Below are 26350 nucleotides of genomic sequence, written 5' to 3'. Positions count from 1 at the left end.
TCTGTTATCTTATAAAAGTGCTGGATTTTTTTAGAGTGGGCTTCTTCAGCAGTGGGGTTTCCCGAGCCGGCTTAAATGCTGTGGGAAAGATACCAGTGTGAAGAGAGGAGTTGATGATATGAGGGAGTGTGGGTACAACTGAAGAAGAAATGGCTTGAAGGAGATGAATGAGGGTAGAATCAAGTTTGGAGACTTCTACATCTGATAGCGGAGAGAAGGAGGGGTGAATGTTCGTGTTTGCTGGTTAACCTGTTAAGGTTCAGATAAGCGTGTCAGTTTGTGGTGTGGAAAATTGGCTGCTGATGGTGGTTGTTTTATTCATGAAAAATGTGCCAAAGTTGTCAGCTGTTAGGGTTGATGGAGGGGGAAGAGGAGGATTAAGGTTTTGAAAAGCGTATGAGAGTCAGAAGAATTGTTAATTTTGTTGTGGTAGTAAGTCATTTTAGCAGTAGAGACATTAGCAGAGAAGGGATTGATACAGACCACGGTCAGTGGGATCTTTTGATTTGCGCCCTTTCCTCTCTTCAGCCCTGAGTTTAGAACAAAAAGAGTATCGGTTGCAATGTTAGTATCTAGGGATTGAGGGGGGAAAGTGTGGATGAGACCAAAGAGGACATGCGGGAAGCTGAGAGTAGGTTACACCGAAAGATGACCTGTGGAGGAGTGTGTGTGTGACATGTGAAGGTTAAGTATGGTAACCCATACTCTAAATGTGTCCTCTGCATTTAACCCATCCAAGTTATGCACACACTTTAGTAGTGAGTAGTGAACACACACACACACACAGAGAGAGTATGTCTGTCTACAGACAATAGTAAGCCGCCATTATTTAGTTGTAATCAGTTTAGTGCTGTCCAGTGTCCAGCGATCAATTAGTTAACTATCATTAGTTCATAAGAATGTACAATACTACTTCAGCTTTTATTAATATTCATTTCAACATTTACTAATACTATTTTTATTTTATATTTTACTACGACTATTTTTATCAAAAAAATAAACCTGCCTATTTATTAAAATCAAAGGTTGTATTTGTTAGTTAATGAACTGTGAACTAACATGAACAAACAGTGAACCGCTTGATTTTTATTAACTAAGAAAGATCAATAAATACTGTAACAAATGTATTGCTCATTGTTAGTTAATACATTAACTAATGTTAACTAATGAACCTTATTGTAAAGTGTTTCCCACATATGCTACACCTGCACATTCACTTGCTTAAATAACCAAAGGTCAACACACTCGCAACTCCACACTGTTACAAACAGTTACACAAGTTTCTGCAATCACACTAAATCTCCACTGTTTGCTTAAGCACAGTTCTCACAGTTCAGCAAACACACACACACACATACTCTCATACATGCGGGATGTGACATGCATTTCATTCAGATATGCTTCACGCTGACAGGCAAACAGAAACACTAATCGACTAACCAAACCAGAAGCGCAACAACACAAACACTCTGGTGAATAATGCACAAACACTGATGCAGCCTGGGAGACCCTTCAGGATGTTTGGACCTCAAGCTGATTTATGTCTGAACTGCAGTGTGTGTGTGTGTGTGTGTTGAAATACCTGTGTGTTTCTTTGAGAAGGTCACGTGTGCAGTGCTGTTGCCAGGACATTGTTTGTTCCTGGCCGAGAGTGTGTTTTGCATGAGTGAATGTGTGTTTGTTCAGTACTGTTGGATAACATGATCTTTAGGAAGTGTGACTGCAGTACAGTATGTGTTTTGTGTGTATATCTGTGCATGTTTGTGTGTGATCCTCTGCATTGTGCCGCTGCTGGTCTATGGATGACTTGCTAGAATGTAAATGAGAGCGAACAAATGGTGGTTTAGTGAACAAGACAGAAAGATAAACCCTTACTAGGTGTTTACAGTACGAGACAGGGAGTTGATCACTAAACTTATGATGATTGGCATTATTATTGGCACATTAAATCAAATTGTATCCCTCATCTTGTTACTTATTCTTTTGTAATATTTTTTTATTTCTATTTTTTTTTACCTGAATTTTAATTCTTCATTTAATTCAAAATATGAATTTAATTATTGCAAATAATTGAAATATTTTGTGTGAAATCAATATCTGTTATTTTACTTGTCAATATTACTGGTTTACTGTATTTGCACTATTAATATTTATTTTATTGCAGATTTTACTGTTATTCTTTTATTTGTTAACAAGGGTTTACTAATTTGCATTTTCTTGAATATTTTTTTTTATTTTCTTGAATTTAATTTGTTAATATTACTGGTTTACTATATTTGCCCTATTGATATTTAGATACTCCATTCAGTTTATTATTATTATTAGTTAATATTACTAGTTTGCTCAATTTCAATTAAATGTTTTGGCAAACATGTTGTGTCATGCCACTAAAGCACATGAAACTTAAACTGATTTATTGAGAAATACTACATTCTCAAGTGAGTTTGGCTGTAAACAAGAGTGATGAACTCCTCATTATTATTATTATTATTAGAACTGACTCCTTTACATGTTTAATATTCACAGTTGTGTTTCCGGTAAACCTGTGACTGGACTCAACATGCTTAACATCTCGTGTGTTGCGTGTTTAATTGAGAGATTCTGGTGACTCTGCCAGTCGTGTGAAGGGATTAAATGTGTGTGAAGCTCACAAGAGTGTGTGTTTTGTGCGAGAGGATAAAAGACGAGAGAAACAGAAACCAGATCCGTGAAGGAGAGGAAGACAAAGACAACAGTGTGAGATTAACGCTCTATGGAGATGAAACTGGATCTCTGTTCTCCATCCACAACACTTCCTTCACTTCTCTTCAGTTTATTCACAATCACAACTCTACAGAAAATAAATATGATCTTATAACTCAAAACATGGAAAGATGAAATGCAGATGAGATACTCTACAGAGAGGTCCGTTTGATTTTCTAGAATATTAAAATATCTCAGTTCTGACTTTCAATTCTGTTCAATTCAATTTCAGTTCAGTTCTGACTTTATAACACAATTCTGACTTTATAACACAACTCTGACTTTATAAGACAATTCTGACTTAACTTATAACGCAATTCTGACTTTATAACACAATTCTGACTTTATAACAATCAATTCTGACTTTATAACACAATTCTGACTTTATAACACAATTCTGACTTTATAACACAATTCTAACTTTATAACACAATTCTGTCTTTATAAGACTATTCTGACTTTATAAGACAATTCTGACTTTATAACACAATTCTGACTTTATAACACAATTCTGTCTTTATAAGACTATTCTGACTTTATAAGACAATTCTGACTTTATAACACAATTCTGACTTTATAAGACAATTCTGACTTAACTTATAACGCAGTTCTGACTTTATAACACAATTCTGACTTTATAACAATCAATTCTGACTTTATAACACAATTCTGACTTTATAACACAATTCTGACTTTATAACACAATTCTAACTTTATAACACAATTCTGACTTTATAAGACAATTCTGACTTTATAAGACAATTCTGACTTTATAACACAATTCTGACTTAACTTATAACACAATTCTGACTTTATAACGCAATTCTGACTTTATAAGACAATTCTGACTTTATAACACAATTCTGACTTTATAACACAATTCTGACTTAACTTATAACACAATTCTGACTTTATAACGCAATTCTGACTTTATAACACAATTCTGACTTTATAACACAATTCTAACTTTATAACACAATTCTGACTTTATAACACAATTCTAACTTTATAACACAATTCTGACTTTATAACACAATTCTGACTTTATAAGACAATTCTGACTTAACTTATAACGCAATTCTGACTTTAAAACACAATTCTGACTTTATAACAATCAATTCTGACTTAACTTATGACGCAATTCTGACTTTATAACGCAATTCTGACTTTAAAACACACAATTCTGACTTTATAACAATTCTGACTTAACTTATATCGCAATTCTGACTTTATAACACAATTCTGACTTTATAACAATAAATTCTGACTTTATAACACAATTCTGATTTTATAACACAATTCTAAATTTATAACACAATTCTGACTTTATAACACAATTCTGACTTTATAAGACAATTCTGACTTAACTTATAACGCAATTCTGACTTTAAAACACAATTCTGACTTTATAACAATCAATTCTGACTTAACTTATGACGCAATTCTGACTTTATAACGCAATTCTGACTTTAAAACACACAATTCTGACTTTATAACAATTCTGACTTAACTTATATCGCAATTCTGACTTTATAACACAATTCTGACTTTATAACAATAAATTCTGACTTTATAACACAATTCTGATTTTATAACACACAATTTTGACTTTATAACACAATTCTGACTTTATAACACACAATTCTGACTTAACTTATAACGTAATTCTGACTTTATAACGCAATTCTGACTTTATAACACAATTCTGACTTTATAACACACAATTCTGACTTTATAACACAATTCTAACTTTATAACACACAATTCTGACTTTATAACACAATTCTAACTTAACCTATAACGCAATTCTGACTTAACTTATAACGTAATTCTGACTTAACTTATAACGTAATTCTGACTTAGCTTATAACACAATTCTGACTTTATAACAATCAATTCTAATATTTATAACATGCAATTCTGACTTTATAACAATCAATTCTAATATTTATAACATGCAATTCTGACTTTATATCACACAATTCTGACTTTATAACACGCAAATATCAGAAATGCGAGATATATACTCGCAATTGTGAAAATAAAAGTCAGAATTGTGAGATAAAAAGTCGCAATTCCCTTTATTATTTTTTTATTCTGTGGTGGAAACAAGTTTCCATAGTATTTAGCATATTTAATTGTCAAATGATGGAAACCGCATTATATGGCATTCATCTGTTTTAATTGTGCATATTGCAAATGTTATTAAAGCATGTCAATCCTTAACATACTGTTATTGTTCTTATTAATATTTTTTGAATTCATTCATTCATTATGTATTCCCTGTTATTTAACTGTTTTATTATTTCATTTCTGTTAATGGTTATTTTATTTCAAGTATTATTATTATTTTTTTGGGTTTAAGATTTAGCTAAACATAATTACCCTGAGTACATCATCTGGGTATTTTGTGCATATGGAAATTAATATCATCTGCAAAATAATGCAGAAAAAGCATGGCTAGTTTGCTTTTCTGAACATCCTGGGCCTTTTCAGCAAAATGTTTCTTTATATTTCTTTATTTTTCTCTATTTCTGGGTCATTTTCTGTGTTGTTGATGCTGGGTAATGCAGTCGTTTTCTCTAGTGTGACGCAATCATCCGTGACAGTAACCCTGTGTGTGTGTGTGTGTGTGTGTGTGTGTGTGTGTGTGTGTGTGTGTGTGTGTGTGTGTGTGTGTGTGTGTGTGTGTGTGTGTGTGTGTGTGTGTGTGTGTGTGAGAGAGCATCTGTTTCTCTACGTTTGATAGACTTGACTTCAGAATCTCAGGAGATTAGAAAGAGTTTGAAGATGTCGTGTCCTATTTCAGGAGATTCTGCGTAATAAACCGTGCTGAGTAACTGTGTGTGTGTGTGTTCGAGACATCACAGTCACTGCTGAACTAATGTAGGTCAGCTACCGCTGTGATGTCACTGCCAGAGCAGCCAATCCGAGGAGAGGATCATTCCCTCTATCTGTACCGCAGGAAAACTGACTTCCCTTTTCCAGAGCAGTTCACAAACACACACAATATCTGCCGATAATGGACTTCACAGCCTTAAACATTATCTTTAAAAGCTATACTGTACATTCATACACAGTGGTTTATTCTTGTTCTTCTTTAAAGCAAATGTGTTGTTACTTTTGCTCTTAACAAAGATGTGACCATTAACATCATCATTATTTCTTTACATTAGAAACTGATTCATAGAGCGTTCTGGAAGTAAAAATCCCATTCATTTTCCCCATATGGGAACTGATTTTGAACGATAACTTGTTAACCGTTGAAGACAGACCTACTGTGAGCGACGAGGCTATTATTCGCTGGTAAATGTGTGTGTTGAAGCCGTCAGTGCACATTAATTCATCTTGTTCACCAGTGGATTTCCCGGTGAAAGACTACATTACCCATGATTCTGCAGAGAAATCTCCACCAATCAGAGAACCGTAACCAAAAGAGCTCCGCCCACTGCAAATCACACAATAGAGTCTGTCGCTTTCAAACCTCTTAAATGTAAAATACATTGTTAATATACACATAATAATCATCTTTAAATCAGTAGTTGTATATTTATCCATTCGTGATTCGATTGTCATTCTCAATGCATTATGGGATTGCAGTTCTTTTCCGCAATAAAGCCATTAAGTTCACAGTCTTGTACTTTTGTCTGATTTTCAAATACTTTTTTGCTTCAAGTCAAAGTTTGTAATGTTGCGGTTCACCTTGGATTGGTCCATGACGTACAGCTTTTTAACAAATAGACTTTTGTCAAAATCCTTATGGGAAAAATGACCGGACTTATAGATGAAATTGATGAAAGATACTTTCAGAACCAAAAGTCTAAATCGCTCTATAAAACAAGTAGTTACAACTCTTAAAGTGACAGTTCACCCAAAAATCATTTACTCACCCTCATGTCATTCCAAATCTGAATGCATTTTTTTTCTTCTGAGGAACATAAAATGAAATACTTTTTTGGGTGAACTTTCCCTTTAACTGGCCTATCATTTCAACAGCACATATAGTGTAAAGCAACTTCTTCTGCACGGCTTGCGTGTGTTGGGTAGATAACAGTGACCTTAAATACCCAAGAGGTTTCCCCGTGTTCTCGAACGACGCCTCACAAAGATAAATCCTTATCAGAATCAAAATAAAACTCCCTTTCCGTCCAAACGTTTGACCGCTGAGCTTGAAACACAACAGCATTGAAACTGAGAAGTGTTTTCCTGAGTACACACCAGAGCTGTGAGTTCACTGCCAAGCTCCCGCGCGCGGTGTGTGTGTGTGTGTGTGTGTGTGTTCATGCATTGTTGAGTGTAATTTTAGCCTCTCTGAGTCATATTGTTTGGTACTTTCTATAGGTCACTTCTAATATAACACCACGTTGTAAACAGTCTTTATATTTATACACTGTTGTTGAGAGGTATTTGTATGTCTGGACAGGTTTGTGTTGTCTGTCTACAGTTCATCACAGTCATTTAGCCACTTACTTAATCCTTAATACCAGATCGTTTAATAGTCAACTTATTTTCAGATCATCAGTCATCATGCTCGGTAAACACTGATCACGGACACGAGATGTAGGATATCTTTAACTTCCCATCGCTCACTGTTACGTGTTTAAAGATGTTAGCGGGATGATTGCGCAACAGTTAAGTGAGGTACTGTTGCTAGGTGGGCAAGTGGCAAAAAACAACCATGGAGACCAGTCATAACGTTGAAAAACGTTTATTACATCAAAGAGGTGCAAGGACGTTACAAAGCATATGATAAATGTAAAGGAAAAGAAAACATAGATAATCAGAAAAACAAGAGTGTCGCCAAATTAACGGAATAATCAAAACATAACCCCCCTAACTATTTAACCCAAAACCACTAGAACGAACTACCAAAAATAAAATGTAGAAAACAACCCGAAATCTTCAGCGTATTCGACGCCTTACGTAAACTATACTAACTAATAAACAAAACAACAACGGGTGACGACTACTTTCCAACTACCTAACAGAAGAATACTACCTACCGTGGTCTTTACAGATGGGATCTTAGGGCGTTTTCACACCTGAAAGTCCGCACCAAGATCCGAACCAAAGTTCACGTTTTGATACATTTTATACTTTCAGAAAGTTTTGGTTTGGTTTCACACTGCAATTATGCGAGCGCACTAAAGAACTTTACGTGACATACTTGCGTCCTGTCGTCATCATCTATGTGGGCTGCATCTCGACATTGATTGGTTTGTAAACGGACGTGCGTCTGACGTCAGCGTGTTGTCAATTCGGCAGGTAACTATGACAACAGGAATGAACAGACGCATATCGTTGCAACTGTATTGTTATTTTTTCGTTGTGCGAACATTTTATCGTCGCCGGCAGGAAAGGAGAAAACTGCAAGCAATCATGCGATTATTATTATTATGTCATCAGACCATACTTCAATTAAAACCTGGTCTCCTCCTCTCCACATGTGCCTCCACGGCTCATTCTTCCTGCCACCTTCTGTTTTTTCGGCTATGCGGGAACCACCGGAACTTCCTGTAAAAGGTCTGAAAGTCCGAACCATACAGAAATGCTTTCACACTAGAAACGAACCAAACCTTTGTTCAGCTTGATCCGGACCGAGACTACCTCTTTTCGTCGGACCAAATTTCATCTGTTTGTTCCGGACCGTGGTCCGGGATAGGTTTCACACCTGTAATTTTGATTCGGACCAAACTGAAAAGTCCGAAAGTCCGGACCAAACAAGGTAGGTGTGAAAGGGCCCTTAATTGTAGAGACAGAACGATCAGTAGACAACAAACTCACAATACAAACAAGCTTCACTCCAAATGATCTACGGTTGAGCTACTGCGTACAACGCCGTGTTCGAATAAGTTTAACTGCGTTCAATCCAATCATCAATCACACGCACAGAATGCATTTAGTCGAGATTAGAAATCTAGTTCTGAAACAACACATTCCATCAATAGCAATAATAAACCGAAAGAGTAATAATCTCTGAACCAGCGTATAAGTATAAACAATCATAATCAGAAACATAGACGTGAACTTGAACTTGATTCTAACAAACAATCACAGCATGGGTGTTAGCTGAGATCTGGCGCTGATCTGCCACGCTCATGGGCAATGGGCCTTTAGACCCGGCGGAAACCTCCAGGGATTGGGGAACGTCAGTTCAAATACGTAACGTGATGACGTCACACATATGATGAGCAGCCAAAGTTTCACGACCTAGGAGTACGAATCGAAACAAGAGCACAAAAGAAAAAAGAGCGAATGTAACACTCACTAAACCCCCACAGTCGTCATTTCAAATGTGATTTTGATGTGACAAAGCGGTGATATTTAAGGGGCTGTTTACACAACACCGTTTTCACTTTTTATGTGTTTTGGCCGTTCGTTTAGACGATAACGGCGTTTCGTGCGCCTGGAAACGCAAACTTTCGTAAACCGTTTTTAAAGTGCACATTTTTGATAAAGGTCTCCGTGTAAACAACAAAAACACGAATCTCTGAAGGCGTATTACTGTACGTGTTCAGTCTATAGTGTGCTTTCAGAAAACCAGGCTGCTGTATTCCTGCATTCGACTGACTCTTCCCTCTCTTTAAGAGAATCTCCTTTCTGTCCATCAGAGATTTCACAAACGCAGACGACCTGGGAAATACGCCGCATTATAGAAAAACATTGGTTTCATGTTGACTTGAAATGTGTCATTTTGAAACAGCAGAGATGCTTTGCAAGTCAAGTTAAAAGCCATCTTATCGATTATCGATGTGTTTGAGGTGGAACAATGAGTGTACAGGCACATGCTGTTGTTTTTCAGCACTTTTTCTGAGGTCAGTTAAATGTTATCTTCCGTAGAGGTTCAAGTTGTGCAACGGGGCTCTGAAACTTCCCATAGTTCAGCTGAAGGGGGCCGGTGAGACCCTGAATATTTCCCAACATGTTCCTGGACTGAGTGAACCCGCTGAACTGAGCTTTACACGTGGCTCAGTGTTACGATAGGCTGCAAATGAATATCAAAGCTAGGCATTTGACTATAACAAGAGTAATTGGAACTATGGACTTTTGGTAGAAATGTTGTAGATTCATACTAATTTCCTTATTAAGCACATTTCACACAACTGGCATAACATGCATGAGTGAAACTGCAACCACAGGTTTGTGTTGAGATTTCACAAGGTAGTGATTTTTGAGTGTTACCTTTGATAACGGCCATATTGAATGATTTATGGGAGATTATCATTAAGAGCAATTATAGACTTGATCCTCATGAAATTGTAATTAATCTACACTGAATCCCCACAGCGTAGCTTTAAACTTCTTAAAGGGACAGTTCATTCCAAAAAAGTTGTTTACACCTGATGGGCCAAATCTGTTACTTTATATGTAGAACAAAAGTGAATATATTTATTAAAATCTATGAAAAATCTTGTTTATTCAATGAAAATCAATGGGGTCCAACGTTTTTCAGAATATTATGGAAGCTTGTTTCCACCATAGAATAAAACATTTTAAAAGATAATTGTGAATTTTTATCTCACAATTGCGGGTTTACATCTCGCAATTCTAACTTTTTTTTTTCAAAATTGCTAAATATAATTTCGCAATTGTGTGAAAAAAGTAAAAATTGCATGATATAAAGTTTAATTTGCCAGTTAGGTAAAAAAAGGTTAAAAAAAAGACTGATTTCTTTTAATTGCAAGTTTATGTCTCAAAATTCTTACTTTATATCATGCAATTGCGTTTTTATTTCATGCAATTCTGACTTTTTCCCGCAATTTCATATTTATATCGCTCAGTTCTGACGTTTTCCTCGCAATTGCGAGCTCATATTACACATTTCTGAGATAAAAAGTCAGAATTGTGAGATTTTTATTCTGTGGCGGAAACAAGCTTTGAATGTATTTGTGCTTATATGTGCAGAAGAAAGTAAGTCAAATGAGGATATAATTATTTTTGCGTGACTTTTCCAATAATCATCTGGGTTCACTCAGAGTGAATGCTGTAACCAATTAATTCGATAGCCAAAATAAATATGCACTGCATCTGCATGTGAAACAGGCCTAAACGAAGTGAAGATATCTGCCTTATAGTCACACCTGGCATCTATAAAGTTTTAAAAATTATTTTAAGATACATTTTCACATAGGCCTGTATGTTTTAGAATAGCTGCACTGATCATAGATAGCATGCAATTGTGATTACTTTTGGTCTAACTACAAATACCACGGTGTTGTGTCTCAACTGAGCATGTGTCTTCCATCAATATCTCAACAGGACTCCCTGAAGCAGCTTTATGTTGAGGACTCGGAGGGTGACGCACGCCCCCTTTTCATTCGCCTTTCCAAATCATTCCTCGACCCAATTTGCATATCATATACGTACATTTCTGCATGAAATGAGAGATTAGTGTATTTATATCTTCTGACGCGACCCAAACCACACCAAGCTCTTGCTTCAGACTGTAACCAGAACCTTGGAATGCGAACGCGTTTTGTTCCACCAGGCGCTTCAACAACGGGCGCGAACCATTGCCAAAAAGAGGGGGAGCCTTTCTCAAGAACGGTGTTTCTTTGACATTCAGCTTCCGAGTATAGATATGTTGGAGGGTTGGCTACAGGAATAGCTTTTCATAACACATACGCCACATAACTGTCCTCAAACCCCTCAGCACCGACGACTCGAGCTCGATGGATAATTTCGCGCTCCCCCATCCATAACTCAAGTCGACTTATTTGATTGACGGCTCCATATTTTTTGTAAGTTTTTTTTTCTGTGGCTTCAGTAAGGACAAAAAAAAAAAAACGGGGTAATACAGAGCGAGGAAAAGAGGGAGAGAAAATAACAAACACCACTGGAAAGAACGTACGAGCGTAAGAGCACTGGGAGCCATCCAGGGTCAAGACTGTGAAAAAATACATATATTTCAAAGACAAAGGATTGTCGACTTTTGCTTATTTTTGTATTTTAGGGAAATTGGGCACGCCGACATCATAATTATTTAAGTGCAAGGTAAGTGCAATTTTCTGAGAAACGCTTTTCTTTTTATAAAGACAAATAAACGCGGTTATCGACATTAATGCATATGCAATTGGACTGTCCTATAGGCTACATTGCGTATATGTTTATGAATGCATGCAACAATGTGTTACCCGTAACGAACGGTCACGATTTGCTGTGCACAAAGGAATTTAATGTAAATATTCATAGACAACAAGAGCTGATCGTGCCGTTTTAAACGACACATGAGAGACGTGACCCTAATCTGTTCCAGCGGCTGGACACTTGTAAACATAGAGCTGCGTTAAAATCAGCTCGCTTAATATGAACCACGACTGAATAACCTTAAGGTTGCAAGCATTACAGAAACCGACCCACATTTTTTCCCAAGAGTTTTTTGGTGGATTTAAGTACGCAAACGTCACTTAACATGTCAGTTTACTAGTGGGTTAATTGATGATGGTCTTTGTTCATGCATTTGCGCAGGAGTGATGCATACGTGTTGTTTTTTGTTGATGCGAACTTGAATTGTGAAATAAAAACATTGGCTCACGCAGCAGGCTTGCAGCTCCAGCCGTGGGCCTTTCTGCGGTTCTGCAGAACTTACGCGCCGTGGCTGTGGAGAATGTGTGTCAATGTCAAAGGGAGGTGTGTCGCGGGCCCAGACAAACCCGCAAAAGCCTTTTCCAGCCACGACTGTACGCAACAAACACGCACAAAGACTGAGATACACTGAAACGGGGTTTATCTGGGGTCTTGATATTCAGTGAGTCATAGCCTACTACAAGCTTTAAAGTGATAGTTCACCTAATAATAATAATAATTCTGCCATTTAGGATACTCAACGTCATTTTTTTTCCTTTTACGTAAAGCAAAACAATCAATATGCGATATTAACTCTACTTGTTTCCATACTAAAAAAATGTACACATTCACACTGTTTAGCTCCAAAAATAGCTACCAAATAGCTGACGTTTCATTTAGTTCTGAAAACGTTATTTTTTCAGAATGTTCAAGCCATTTGTTTGGATTATGGAAGCTTGTTTCCGCCATGGAACAAACCAATTAAAATATATTATAGATATAGAATATAGTCAGATAATTGCAACTCTTTTTATCTTTAAAATTTAGATTTTATCTCTCACAATTGCAAGTTTGCATCACAAAATTCTGCATTTCTTTCTCATAATCTGCCTCACAATTGCGAAATAAATATTTTTTTCTCACAATTGCGAGTTTATACTCGCAATTCTGATTTTTTTTCTTGCAATTGCGAGTTTATATCTTGCGATTCTGACTTCTATTCCAAGAATTGTGAGATTTAAACTTGCAATTGCAAGTTATATAGTCCAAATTCTGTTAATGTTACTGGAAGAATATTTGTTTATAACTTTGAGAGAATGTTCCCTGTTAGCTGGAATAAAATTCGTCCATATGACTCCTAGTATTATGAAGTCATTAGATATCTTTGTGCGAGTATCAATTTAAAGTCATAAGTTTGGAGAAAATATTCACAGCACTCAAATTTGCACATCAAAATCAGTCACATTATGGTTGGTTATGTTAAAACGCCTTTTTGAAGATTTGATGTAAACAGAATATCATAATGGACCCTTAATACATTATTGTGAATGATTCATCAGTGTTTGTCTTAATCTTTCATCAACAGTTTAGTGCCCCCCCCCCCCCCCCCCTCTTCTCCTCTAATTTGATTGGTCTGAGCTCAGGCTGTCAGATTGTGTGTTGCTTGGTGACACATGACACTTGATCCAGCTGATTTTCAGTGTAAAAACACTCTTTCTGGTGTGATAATGTTTACATAATAACTCGCTCCGCCTCTGAAATGATTCTCCCACCCCTCCCAAACCACCTTTCATATAGAGACCAACAGTCAGGGTCCACAACTAAAAATCCTATTATGGATTTCGTTGAATTTGAAGTTACATTTCAGTCTGGTCCTCGTGGTCCTCACACAAATCTAGCATGTAGCTTCGGAATATAGTGAACTAGTTGTATTTTATGGTGCTTTCTTGTCTTATTTGGAGCTTGACAGAGTGAGTCATCTCTCATTTTAGTCTCCTTTCATGCTAAAACAAGATTAGGGTGAGTAAATTACAAAGTTTAACTGTTAGATGAAGTGTCCCGTTAAAGGCACGAGTCTCTTAATGTGATGTCCGTTCACACTCGTGATGTCAGAGCTGCTATCTATCTATCTATCTATCTATCTATCTATCTATCTATCTATCTATCTATCTATCTATCTATCTATCTATCTATCTGTCTGTCTGTCTGTCTGTCTGTCTGTCTGTCTGTCTGTCTGTCTGTCTGTCTGTCTGTCTGCCTGTCTGTCTGTCTGTCTGTCTGAATGTCTGTCGTCTGTCTGTCTATCTGTCTGTCTGTCTGTCTGTCTGTCTGTCTGTCTGTCTGTCTGTCTATCTATCTATCTATCTATCTATCTATCTATCTATCTATCTATCTATCTATCTATCTATCTATCTATCTATCTATCTGTCTGTCTGTCTGTCTGTCTGTCTGTGTCTCTCTCTATCTATCTATCTATCTATCTATCTATCTATCTATCTATCTATCTATCTATCTATCTATCTATCTATCTATCTGTCTGTCTGTCTGTCTGTCTGTCTGTCTGTCTGTCTGCCTGTCTGTCTGTCTGTCTGTGTCTCTATCTATCTATCTATCTTTCTGTCTATCTGTTTATCTATCTATCTATCTATCTATCTATCTATCTATCTATCTATCTATCTATCTATCTATCTATCTATCTATCTATCTATCTATCTATCTATCTATCTATCTATCTGTCTGTCTGTCTGTCTGTCTGTCTGTCTATCTATCTATCTATCTATCTATCTATCTATCGGTTTATCTATCTATCTGTTTATCTATCTATCTATCTATCTATCTATCTATCTATCTATCTATCTATCTATCTATCTATCTATCTATCTATCTATCTATATATATATATCTATCTGTCTATCTATCTATCTGTCTATCTATCTATCAGACAAACAGACAGAATGAACAAACAAATGACGGACGGAGAGAATGAATAGATGAACAAACAGAGAGATGGACATACAGACAGAATGAATAAACGGAACGACAGACAGAATAACAGAATGAACAAACGAGCCATGGACGGATGGTCATTCGTTTGTTTATTCTATCATTCTGTCTGTCTGTCCATCCATTTGTTGTGTTGTTCTATGTATTGAATGTAAATGCAGCGTGTGATATTCCCAGTGTAATCGCTGAACCTGTAACTTTAGTGATGAACAGATCAGTGAACAGCCAGAGAGTCTCAGAGGTCACTGAGTGTTTGTGGATCTGCTCTTGACGGTACAAAGATCCCTCTGTTCCTCCTCATCCTCCATCCATTCATCTCCATCTTCCTGTCCTCCGAGGTTTTCTCTCCTCATTCACTCACTCACCTCGCTCTGCTTCTGTTCATCTGAACCATGAGGAGAAATACTGGGATGTGGGTGGATTTGAATCCAGATCTGTAAGACAAAAATCTCACATGAAATTGGATAAAATGTTCTACTAGTTGATGAAATTAGGGCTGGGAAATACAATATATCATAGTATATTTGCAATGTTTTTTTTTTATTATAAAATAATTAACGCATTTAAAACTGCTCATTTCAGTTATTCAACTCAACAATTCAGTAATTTGTTTGCGTCACCATTCAGAAAACGCATAAAAAAATTCAAATACATTTTCATAAAAAAATATTTGTATGATTTTTTTCTAAAGATATTAGAACAATTGTTCTCAACCAGAGGACTGGCAAACTTCCCAAGATTACTGTAAATTAACTGTAATTTATTGAAAAGCGATTCTTAAGTCGTACAGAATCACAAAACATTTAATTAATTTAATTCATCAACACTTCCGGTTTTTGTTAAAGGTGACATATTATGCCCCTTTTCACAAGATGTAATATAAATCTATGGTGTCCCCAGAATGTGTCCGTGAAGTTTCAGCTCATAATTCCCCCCAGATCATTTATTAGCTTGTCAAAGTTGTCCCTTTTTGTGTTTTTTTCTCCGTTTTTTTTGTGTCCCTTTAAATGCAAATGAGCTGTTGCTCCGCCTCCATTCAGAAGAGGCCGATCCTTTACATGAGCTTCAGATACTCCAGCAATAACAAAACAGGCCGATCTCACTCATCCAAGATCTCAAAAATAACCAGTAGCGAGTGCAGCCTTAAGCCCAATTTATACTTCTGCGTCGAACTCACGCCGTAGCTTCGCCGTAGGCTGTGCGTAGCGCGCATACCCTTCGGCGTACCCTGATGTGCACCTCTCCAAAAATGTAACAACGGGTCAATTCTACGCGGACGCAAGCGCTGTGATTGGTCTGCTAGAACCCCTCCCTCGCGTTTCACATGCTCCCTCTGCATGTGTAATTGCGCGTCAACGCGGACAACGACGCAGAAGTATAAATGAAAACCAACGCGTAGTCTATAGCGTAGAGGCTCCACCGTAGGGCCGACGCAGAAGTTTAAATCAGCCTTTACAGAGAGACTCTGGAAGATTTTCACTTTTAGACACACATGGCGTTTCTGAATGGTTACTGGAGACATTTATGTAGTTGTTGTGGAGTTACATTGATTCATCTCATCATCGTGTTTAACTTTTACACAAGTTGACAAAGTTCCTGAGGTCTTTATTAGACAGATGTGATGTTTTGGTCAATAGTGTTCAGTGCTCGTCTGTGCTCAACGACAAAACAGTTTACATGCTTTTCTCGAACTTTTACCATTGCTTTGGAACTGGTCACTGTTGTCGCCTGGTGAAAATCAAATGGCGGCTGGTGTGTGTAAACGTGCAGATTATGGGGCGTAATTTTATAATAAGATCCTCTTCCTACGTCAGAAGGAGAGCTAAATCTGATCGGCTTATTTTTGACATGCTTGGAGAGAAAGTCTCACCAAAACAAACTTACTGGGTTTCACTTTTTCACGTTTTCTGGGTTGGTAGATGCACCGGGGAACACGATTATAGCACTTAAAGAGGGAAAAAGTCAGATTTTCATGATATGTCCCCTATAATAAAAGAAGCCAAGCAGCCAGTTTGAAGGAGCTTCAGATATAATGTTGGACAATGAGGGGCCTTCGATTCAAAACGTTTGAGAATATTCTTCTTCTTTTTGTTAATTTAGCGAAAAACATGTAAAACACACTTAGATCTTTACCATATTTTTATACTTTTGTTACAATGGCTGTTTAGTTGAAATAATTAACCCTCCAATTGAAATCCCCCCAACCACCAATTTCAAGCCAATTTAGAGCAAATATGAATATTGAGATGTATTTAATATAGCCTATTATAAATTGTGAAAACAAGCCAATGTCACGCAGGGTTGTTGTAACCAGTTGTTAATAAGTACAACAGTCTTCATAGAGTAACTGTTGCCATGTGCTGGATATTTAACTCCCTCCATATGTTGCTTTTGGCTATAGAGTTGTATCGTGACTATGATGATGTGAAAGTAATTACAGAATAACATTTTAATGCAACATTTGCTTGAAAACACTTTCTTGTTTTGTCTTGTTTCTTGTGCAATGAATGATATTATGTTATGAAACGCAGAATTTGGATTTACATAAGCGAAGGAGTTCGAGGCGTTTCAGTGATGTCATGTCCTCATGATATGGTCATGGATTACATATGCATAATAAGATCTGGAGGGGTTTTGGTGTGTCGCTTCCTAATGGTGAGGAGCCTCTAGCGTGAAGGTCGTTCAAGGAATGTGTGTTGGAGAGAGAGAACATCTTGTCTTTCAGTGATGTGGCTCTTTAGTGATGCACATCGGTTACGCAAGGACACTTAATCACGTCGAGTGTTTGATTCTCTTTAATGAACCGAGTCACGGTGCTTTATCTGAAAGTTCACAAAGACACACTGAGATGATGACGGAGATAATCTGTGAGTTATTTAGACCGCTGAGATTCACCAGGAACAACAAGAGTGAGATTCCTTCATTTACATTGCTGGAGAAAAAGACATGAAAGTGTGAAGAACAGAACAGATAGATAGATAGATAGATAGATAGATAGTGTGAGTTAGTGCTAGTGATCATCAGGGAGTTGCTGCTCTTCTCCAGCTCTGGTGAATAATGCGGGGCCGTCGCTGTGGGAAACGCAGGAGTGAAGGATCAGGAAAACAACACTGAGGGTTTTGGCGTCTTTCTGTGTATCCATGGCGGCTGCGGCAGCTCGTATCTTTTCTTTTGTCATCTAAACTTTCTAGATGAACAAACACAGGGACACAAGAAAGAGCAGACGGACAAACACACACCCGTCCAGATCCGCTGTGAATAGATCGCTTACTTTTAATACTCATTTCACAATATGTTTGTTACCAGTTCAGTCATACTCACTGTGTGTGTGTGTGTGTGTGTGTGTGTGTGTGTGTGTGTGTGTGTGTGTGTGTGTGTGTGTGTGTGTGTGTGTGTGTGTGTGTGTGTGTCTGTGTGCCTGTATGTGTGTACTATTGAGCCATTAATATCTCTGGAAGCAAAACAATCACACAGATGCCACGTTTATTCTCCTTTGACACAAAGACTTTTTCCAAATCAGTACTGTAATTCACAAATAAATGCAATCACTAACATTATTGCATATTTTGTCCCATAGAGAAATCATGATTTTGAAAATGTATTAAGTCACAAGTGGGAGTATTTGAAGGCAAACTAAGTTTTCGTCTGCAGTCAGAGAGCTGAACAGATTTCATGAAGGAAAACAACTCAGGTTACAACTGTACCCCTGGTTCCCTGAGTAGGGAATAGTACGCTGCGTCAATGACACGTTGATGAAAGAGAGCCCTGGATCCTACGGGTAGAGGCTGAGAAAGGGCAGGGCCCATCTCAAACCCTGCCGTGAGATCAATTTGTGATCCCCACTTTAAGAGCTTCTCGGCAGTTGCGGGGCTCGAACCGCAGGGAACGCTCACCTGGACACCCTCCTCGAAGAACGCTCACCTGGACACCGTCCTCGAAGAGCGCTCACCTGGACACCCTCCTCGAAGAGCGCTCACCTGGACACCCTCCTCGAAGAGCGCTCACCTGGACACCCTCCTCGAAGAACGCTCACCTGGACACCCTCCTTGAAGACTGCTCACCTGGACACCCTCCTTGAAGACTGCTCACCTGGACACCCCCCTCGAAGAGCGCTCACCTGGACACCCCCCTCGAAGAGCGCTCACCTGGACACCCTCCTCGAAGAGCGCTCACCTGGACACCCCCCTCAAATAGTGCTCACCTGGACACCCCCCTCAAAGAGCGCTCACCTGGACACCCCCCTTGAAGAGCGCTCACCTGGACACCCTCCTCGAAGAGCGCTCACCTTGACACCCCCCTCGAAGAACGCTCACCTGGACACCCTCCTCGAAGAGCGCTCACCTGGACACCCCCCTCAATTAAGCGCTCACCTGGCCACCCCCCTCAAAGAGCGCTCACCTGGACACCCCCCTCAAAGTGCGCTCACCTGGACACCCCCCTCGAAGAGCGCTCACCTGGACACCCCCCTCAAAGAGCGCTCACCTGGACACCCCCCTCGAAGAACGCTCACCTGGACACCCTCCTCTGAGAGCGCTCACCTGGACACCCCCCTCAATTAAGCGCTCACCTGGACACCCTCCTCGAAGAGCGCTCACCTTGACACGCCCCTCGAAGAACACTCACCTGGACACCCTCCTCGAAGAGCGCTCACCTGGACACCCCCCTCAATTAAGCGCTCACCTGGACACCCCCCTCAAAGAGCGCTCACCTGGACACCCCCCTCAAAGAGCGCTCATCTGGACACCCCCCTCGAAGAGCGCTCACCTGGACACCCCCCTCAAAGAGCGCTCACCTGGACCCCCCCCCCCCTCGAAGAACGCTCACCTGGACACCCTCCTCGAAGAGCGCTCACCTGGACACCCCCCTCAAAGAGCGCTCACCTGGACCCCCCCCCTCGAAGAACGCTCACCTGGACACCCTCCTCGAAGAGCGCTCACCTGGACACCCCCCTCAATTAAGCGCTCACCTGGACACAGTGTTAATTTTGTCAGCAAATTTTGATTTAGTTTAAGTCTTAGTCTTTTGACTAAAATGCCATTTAGTTTTAGTCATATTTTAGTCATCTGAATTGTTTTAGTTTTAGTCTAGTTTTAGTCGACGAAATACAATAACATTTTAGTCGACTAAATCTACAGTAGATTTAGTCGACTAAAATATAATGGGTTTAGTTCAATTGTAATGCATTAATTTAGAATTTCTCTAAAATTTCCAAACCCATATACTCCCGGAGAAAACATCTATTAACCTATTAATATGAATGATTTTTAAGTTTGAACATGCAATACAGATACAGATTTAACTGCTGTTACTTAAAAAATATCTTAAAATGAAATAAAACCACTTTTCCTAAAGTACAACACAGTCTTCTTTACAATGAATGATATATTCATTCCTTATAACTACTTACACATCATTCTTTATTCTTTCAAGCAGACATATTTATTTGTATGAATTAAAAATAATTAATCCTTATTAAAGCTATTAACAAACAGTGAATGCTTTTCTCTTTTTCTTTTGTTGCTTGATCAAAATTAAGGACACGGACCGCATTAGGTTTATTGCCACTGTCACTTTAAGACGTCGGATCATGTCCAATGACATGCGGATACAATTGCACTGATGCACATCCGACACACTCACAGTTTAAGACATAACCAGCATAGTTTACATGAATACTCTCCAAAAAGGATATTTAGACATACTGTTGTGTATTTCTCCATTCAGACACGAAAGAGAGCTCAATTCAGTAGCCTACTCGCGCGCTGTAGGTGTATTGTGCATGACTGCACGCTTCGGGTTAGGTGTGTGCGCAAAGAAAACCGCACTGAATAGAGCTCTTTTTTGCATCGTCACTCTTATTCAGAGATCTATATGTCTGCTCTACTCATTCTCCCAGACGTTCACATTTTCTAACGTTTTATGACCGCGGGGTAGATCACGTTACAGTAGCCTACAAATGTGCGCATCTACCACACACGCAGGACATCAGTTCTGACGGATCGCTTCCCAAATCGTCACTATCTTACATTTTCGTCTAGTTTTTATTCGTTGACGAAAATGTCAATAGATTTTCGTCATAGTCTTTGTCATTCAAAACTAGGTTTTATTTAGTTATCGTCTCGTTTTCGTCTGTGAAAAAATGTCGTTGACGAATAATTTTCGTCGTTATTTTCGTCAACGAAATTAACACTGCCTGGACACCCCCCTCGAAGAGCGCTCACCTGGACACCCTCCTCGAAGAGCGCTCACCTGGACATCCCCCTCAAAGAGTGCTCACCTGGACACCCCCCTCAAAGAGCGCTCACCTGGACACACCCCTCGAAGAGCGCTCACCTGGACACCCCCCTCAAAGAGCGCTCATCTGGACACCCCCCTCGAAGAGCGCTCACCTGGACACCCCCCTCAAAGAGCGCTCACCTGGACACCCCCCTCGAAGAGCGCTCACCTGGACACCCCCCTCGAAGAGTGCTCACCTGGACACCCTCCTCGAAGAGCGCTCACCTGGACACCCCCCTCAATTAAGCGCTCACCTGGACACCCCCCTCGAAGAACGCTCACCTGGACACCCCCCTCGAAGAACGCTCACCTAGACACCCTCCTCGAAGAGCGCTCACCTGGACACCCTCCTCGAAGAGCGCTCACCTGGACACCCCCCTCAAAGAGCGCTCACCTGGACACCCCCCTCGAAGAACGCTCACCTGGACACCCCCCTCAATTAAGCGCTCACCTGGACACCCCCCTCAAAGAGCGCTCACCTGGACACCCCCCTCAAAGAGCGCTCACCTGGACACCCCCCTCGAAGAGCGCTCACCTGGACACCCCCCTCAAAGAGCGCTCACCTGGACACCCCCCTCGAAGAACGCTCACCTGGACACCCTCCTCGAAGAGCGCTCACGTGGACACCCCCCTCAATTAAGCGCTCACCTGGACACCCCCCTCGAAGAGCGCTCACCTGAACACCCTCCTCGAAGAGCGCTCACCTGGACATCCCCCTCAAAGAGTGCTCACCTGGACACCCCACTCAAAGAGCGCTCACCTGGACACCCCCCTCGAAGAGCGCTCACCTGGACACCCCCCTCAAAGAGTGCTCATCTGGACACCCCCCTCGAAGAGCGCTCACCTGGACACCCCCCTCAAAGAGCACTCACCTGGACACCCCCCTCGAAGAGCGCTCACCTGGACACCCCCCTCGAAGAGCGCTCACCTAGACACCCTCCTCGAAGAGCGCTCACCTGGACACCCCCCCTCAATTAAGCGCTCACCTGGACACCCCCCTCGAAGAACGCTCACCTGGACATCCCCCTCGAAGAACGCTCACCTAGACACCCTCCTCGAAGAGCGCTCACCTGGACACCCTCCTCGAAGAGCGCTCACCTGGACACCCTCCTCGAAGAGCGCTCACCTGGACACCCCCCTCAATTAAGCGCTCACCTGGACACCCCCCTCGAAGAACGCTCACCTGGACACCCCCCTCGAAGAACGCTCACCTAGACACCCTCCTCGAAGAGCGCTCACCTGGACACCCTCCTCGAAGAGCGCTCACCTGGACTCCCCCCTCAAAGAGCGCTCACCTGGACACTCCCCTCGAAGAACGCTCACCTGGACACCCCCCTCGAAGAACGCTCACCTAGACACCCTCCTCGAAGAGCGCTCACCTGGACACCCTCCTCGAAGAGCGCTCACCTGGACACTCCCCTCGAAGAACGCTCACCTGGACACCCCCCTCGAAGAACGCTCACCTAGACACCCTCCTCGAAGAGCGCTCACCTGGACACCCTCCTCGAAGAACGCTCACCTGGACACCCCCTTGAAGAACGCTCACCTGGACACCCCCCTTAAAGAGTGCTCACCCGTGAGATAACGAGGGCAGGAAGAAGGACACAAGTTGAACGCTTGTTTGGATGCCATTATATATATATATAATGAGGCACAGAAGCTAACGCCGGTCAGACCGGATGTGCTTTTATCCTTTTCCACAACATACGTGACACTGTTGACATACGTTTTTAAGATGCAATCACGCAGGGGCGTTCCCAAAGAGTCATCGACGCAGCGGGAGTTCCCTACTCAGGGAACTAATGCGTTGTCTGATTCATGGAGTTCCAGGCTATAAACTTTAATTGTGTAGTAGTATCCATAGTTTAACTGTGGTATTTGAGTGTGTTTTGAGGTGTTTCAGTTTCATGTTTCTCTTACACATGATGAAATTGCAGCATGTCATTAAAACAAGTGGGAATAAGTCTTGTTTCACTCGTAAAAATGAAGGTTCTTTGGAATCGATGGTTCCATGAAGAACCTTTAACATCCATGGAATCTTTCCATTCCACAAAAGATTCTATATTGTGGGAAAAGGTATTAAACAATTATTAAATGTTCTTTACACTAAGAAAAAATGACTGAAATCACTGAAATTTTCTTTGGGAAAGCAAAAATAGTTCTTCTATCTATGGCATCGCTGCGAAATGCAAGTTTAATAGTTTGTTTTTACGATTCAGACAATGCAATTATTTAAATTAAGTTTTATATTTTCTCTACATTTCACTTACCACTATAAAAGAAAACTTTTTTGTATTTATTTGTGCATTATATACTTTATGTATCAAGTTATTTAGAATATTTGAGTTTTTTTTTAAATTTTGTATCAGATTTAGCGATATTTTTTGCACCATTTTGTCCCTAAGGCTGAATATATTCAAAATGCACTATTTCACTGATTGTTTTGCTGATCAGCCCATTAAATTTGATTCACACACACTCTTACAGGGTGTTTTGTGCAACAGCTCGAGGTCTTGAAATAGCACTCAGTTGACACACACTTAGTAATGTCACACCACACCGTCCTCAACTCTACTACAAGGACGTTTCTCAGTCGCTCGTGAGATTGATTCAGGTTTTGACATTTCATGTTCAGAGGTCTTCGCTCTTGATTGACAGGATGTTTGTAACCTGAAAATATGAAAAACGTAATAGTTTTTGAACGCTGCTTGAGGTTTGCGTAAGTCCCAGGCAGTCACATGTGGCCTGATGTCTTCAGGAACGTAATACACACCGATACACAACTGCTTGCCCGAAAATAACCCGACCGCAACATATCCCAGTGTCCTTTATCATGACGCCTAAAAATACCGTCCACTACTACCACACCGAAACTCAACCTCGCTGTCTTGTTTTTCAGTGCAAATATCACTCTAAAAAATTTTGGGTTTGGATAAAATATGGACAAACACAACGATTGGGTTAAAAAAAGAATGTAAAAATGTAACCCATCAGTTGGGTTTGTCCATATTTGACTCAAACATGGGTTGAAACAACCCAGCATTTGTTAGTGAAAACATTCTTGAATAACGGTACATTTACTTGATAAGCAAAATTACAACATATCAAGTTTTGTGTCAAAATTAAGACTTTATGTGTAAAACAAAGACAAATATCTGCCAATGTTGGCAGGCGAATAAACTTGTTTTCTCTTTGAATTAAGTTTATTTTTCTGACCACATTGGCAGTTTTTCTTATTTCAAGCATAAACTTTTCAATCATGAAAAATATACAAATCAAGACCTCAAATCTTATGACATTTTGCTTTTCAAGTAAATGTATCTTGATTTTACTCTGTAAAAATTAAACAAAGCATTGATAATTGGTACATTTTACAAGAAATCGCCATTTAATTTTAACAAACTTAATATCGCGTTTAATTCAGTGTTCTACTTGTTTGTTTTTATCGTTTGTGAAATTTACTAAAAATTTTTTGATAAAAAATTTTCTACACCAATATTTTTTTTTCAGGTATATCTTGTTTTAGAAATGTTTAGATATTACTGGAAAACAAGACGAAAATACAAAATAAATATGTAAAGTTTTTTTTATAACCCAATTTGCAGAATTTGTTGTCTTGTTTAATGCATAAACTCATTTCATTTTTTTATAAAGATGTAATATGCCATTTTGCTTCTCAAGTAAAAGTAAAAAATATTTGTAAATAAAAAAAAATGGGATTCATTACAACAGGATACTCCTACTTCAAAATTTCACGTTTAATTCAATGTGTTACTTGCATTTCTTCATGAAAAAATATCTTTTTTTTTTTTAATGTAAAAGTATCTGCCGATTCCCTTCAAATTAAACTTATTTGTCTGCCACATTAGCAGATATTTGCTCTTGTTTTAATACAAACTTAATTTTAAACATTATACTTTGATACATCTTATTATGTTGCTTCTCCAGTAAATCTATCTTGACTTGTTCAGATATTTTTCTGGAAAACTGGAAAAGTGAAAAAATATTGAAAAAGACAATAGATTTTTTTACTGAGTTATTGTGAAAAAAATTACAAGATATTAAGTCTTGTTTTCCGTAAAAAATAAATTAAACATTAAATTAGTTTGTGCTTGAAACAAGAAAATACCAACGGGGTCAGAAAAAAATACAGTAATAAAGTCTTTGTTTTTAGGAAAAAATCTCACTTAATTTTGATTAAAGAAATTTTTATCTTCAGTCACTATTATATATAGAGAGATATAGATATTTGTGCTGGAAAACAAGACAAACATATCAGAAGAATAATCAATAATCAGAAGAAAAACTTCTTTCGACACGGCAAATGCATTGGTTTTGAGACGGACTTCATTTCACGCGCAGCCGTCGCAGAACCGAGGGTGAAATTGTGTTGACCCGATCTCAGCTTTATTAATCCTCATTTTTACTCTGCTATTATGCCTGTAATAATCAGTGTAAAAACGACACACACCCTGATTATATCAGTGTAATCCTTCAAATATTGAAGTCACTAACACACAGCATCCTCTCCGTGTCTCGCTGGATCACAATCCTCCAGATTCCTGTCGTTTGCTTTAATTTGCTTCGTCTCGGCTTTAATAATCTCTCTGTGTTTCACTGTATTTCATGTTTTAGTAAATGTAAATAATATACTTTATATGTCAGCTATTTACGTATTAGTGTTTGTTAAGTTATTCATCACTGTTGCGATAACTAAACGTGATTTAACAACACCTTCACTACACTTAAAGTGCTGCTCTTCCTCAGTATTTTGACTTGTTTTCCGGTACAAAACTACAAATACATAAACATTTTAAAATCAAGATGCATTTACTTGAGATGCCAAATGAAATCAGTTACGAAGACTTGTTTTCTGAGGAATATATCAAGAAGAGTTTAAGCTTAAAAGATTAAAATACATACTTTGCACAAAAATAATTTTCTTATTTTGTATTTTTGACTTGTGTTCAATTACAAATATCAAAAATCCTTAAATCAAGATACATTTACTTAGAAAAATGACTTAAAGTTTTGTTATCTACAATTATGCCTAAAACAAGAACAAATATCTGTCAGAGAGTTTAGAAAAAATCTTGCTTTTCCTTTCTAAGATTATTTTTTTTATTTCTTCTTATTTCTTTAAGCTTAAACTGAATTTTTGATATTTTTTTCAGAAAACAAGACTTAATATCTTATTTTGCTTCTCCAGTAAATATATCTTGATTTAAGAATGTAATTTGTACTGGAAAACAAGACAAAAATA

At 38.9% G+C, this 26350-nt stretch overlaps 1 protein-coding gene across 1 annotated transcript in view; it reads left to right on the top strand.

The window, feature by feature from the left end:
• Positions 1-8858: 8858 nt before the first annotated feature.
• ndrg2 (NDRG family member 2) overlaps positions 8859-26350 on the top strand; it is a 78848-nt gene continuing 61356 nt past the window's right edge. The window contains 2 exon segments of the mRNA XM_077227469.1: positions 8859-11597; positions 11696-11736. The gene's annotated coding sequence lies outside the window, so the exon portion shown is untranslated.

The sequence above is a fragment of the Siphateles boraxobius genome, unplaced genomic scaffold (assembly GCF_051911475.1).
Source record: "Siphateles boraxobius isolate OS27281-9 unplaced genomic scaffold, OSU_SipBor_1 130, whole genome shotgun sequence".
NCBI lineage: Eukaryota > Metazoa > Chordata > Actinopteri > Cypriniformes > Leuciscidae > Siphateles > Siphateles boraxobius.
The sequence above is the reverse complement of the archived record's forward strand: the minus strand, read 5'-3'. Positions and strand labels throughout refer to the sequence as shown.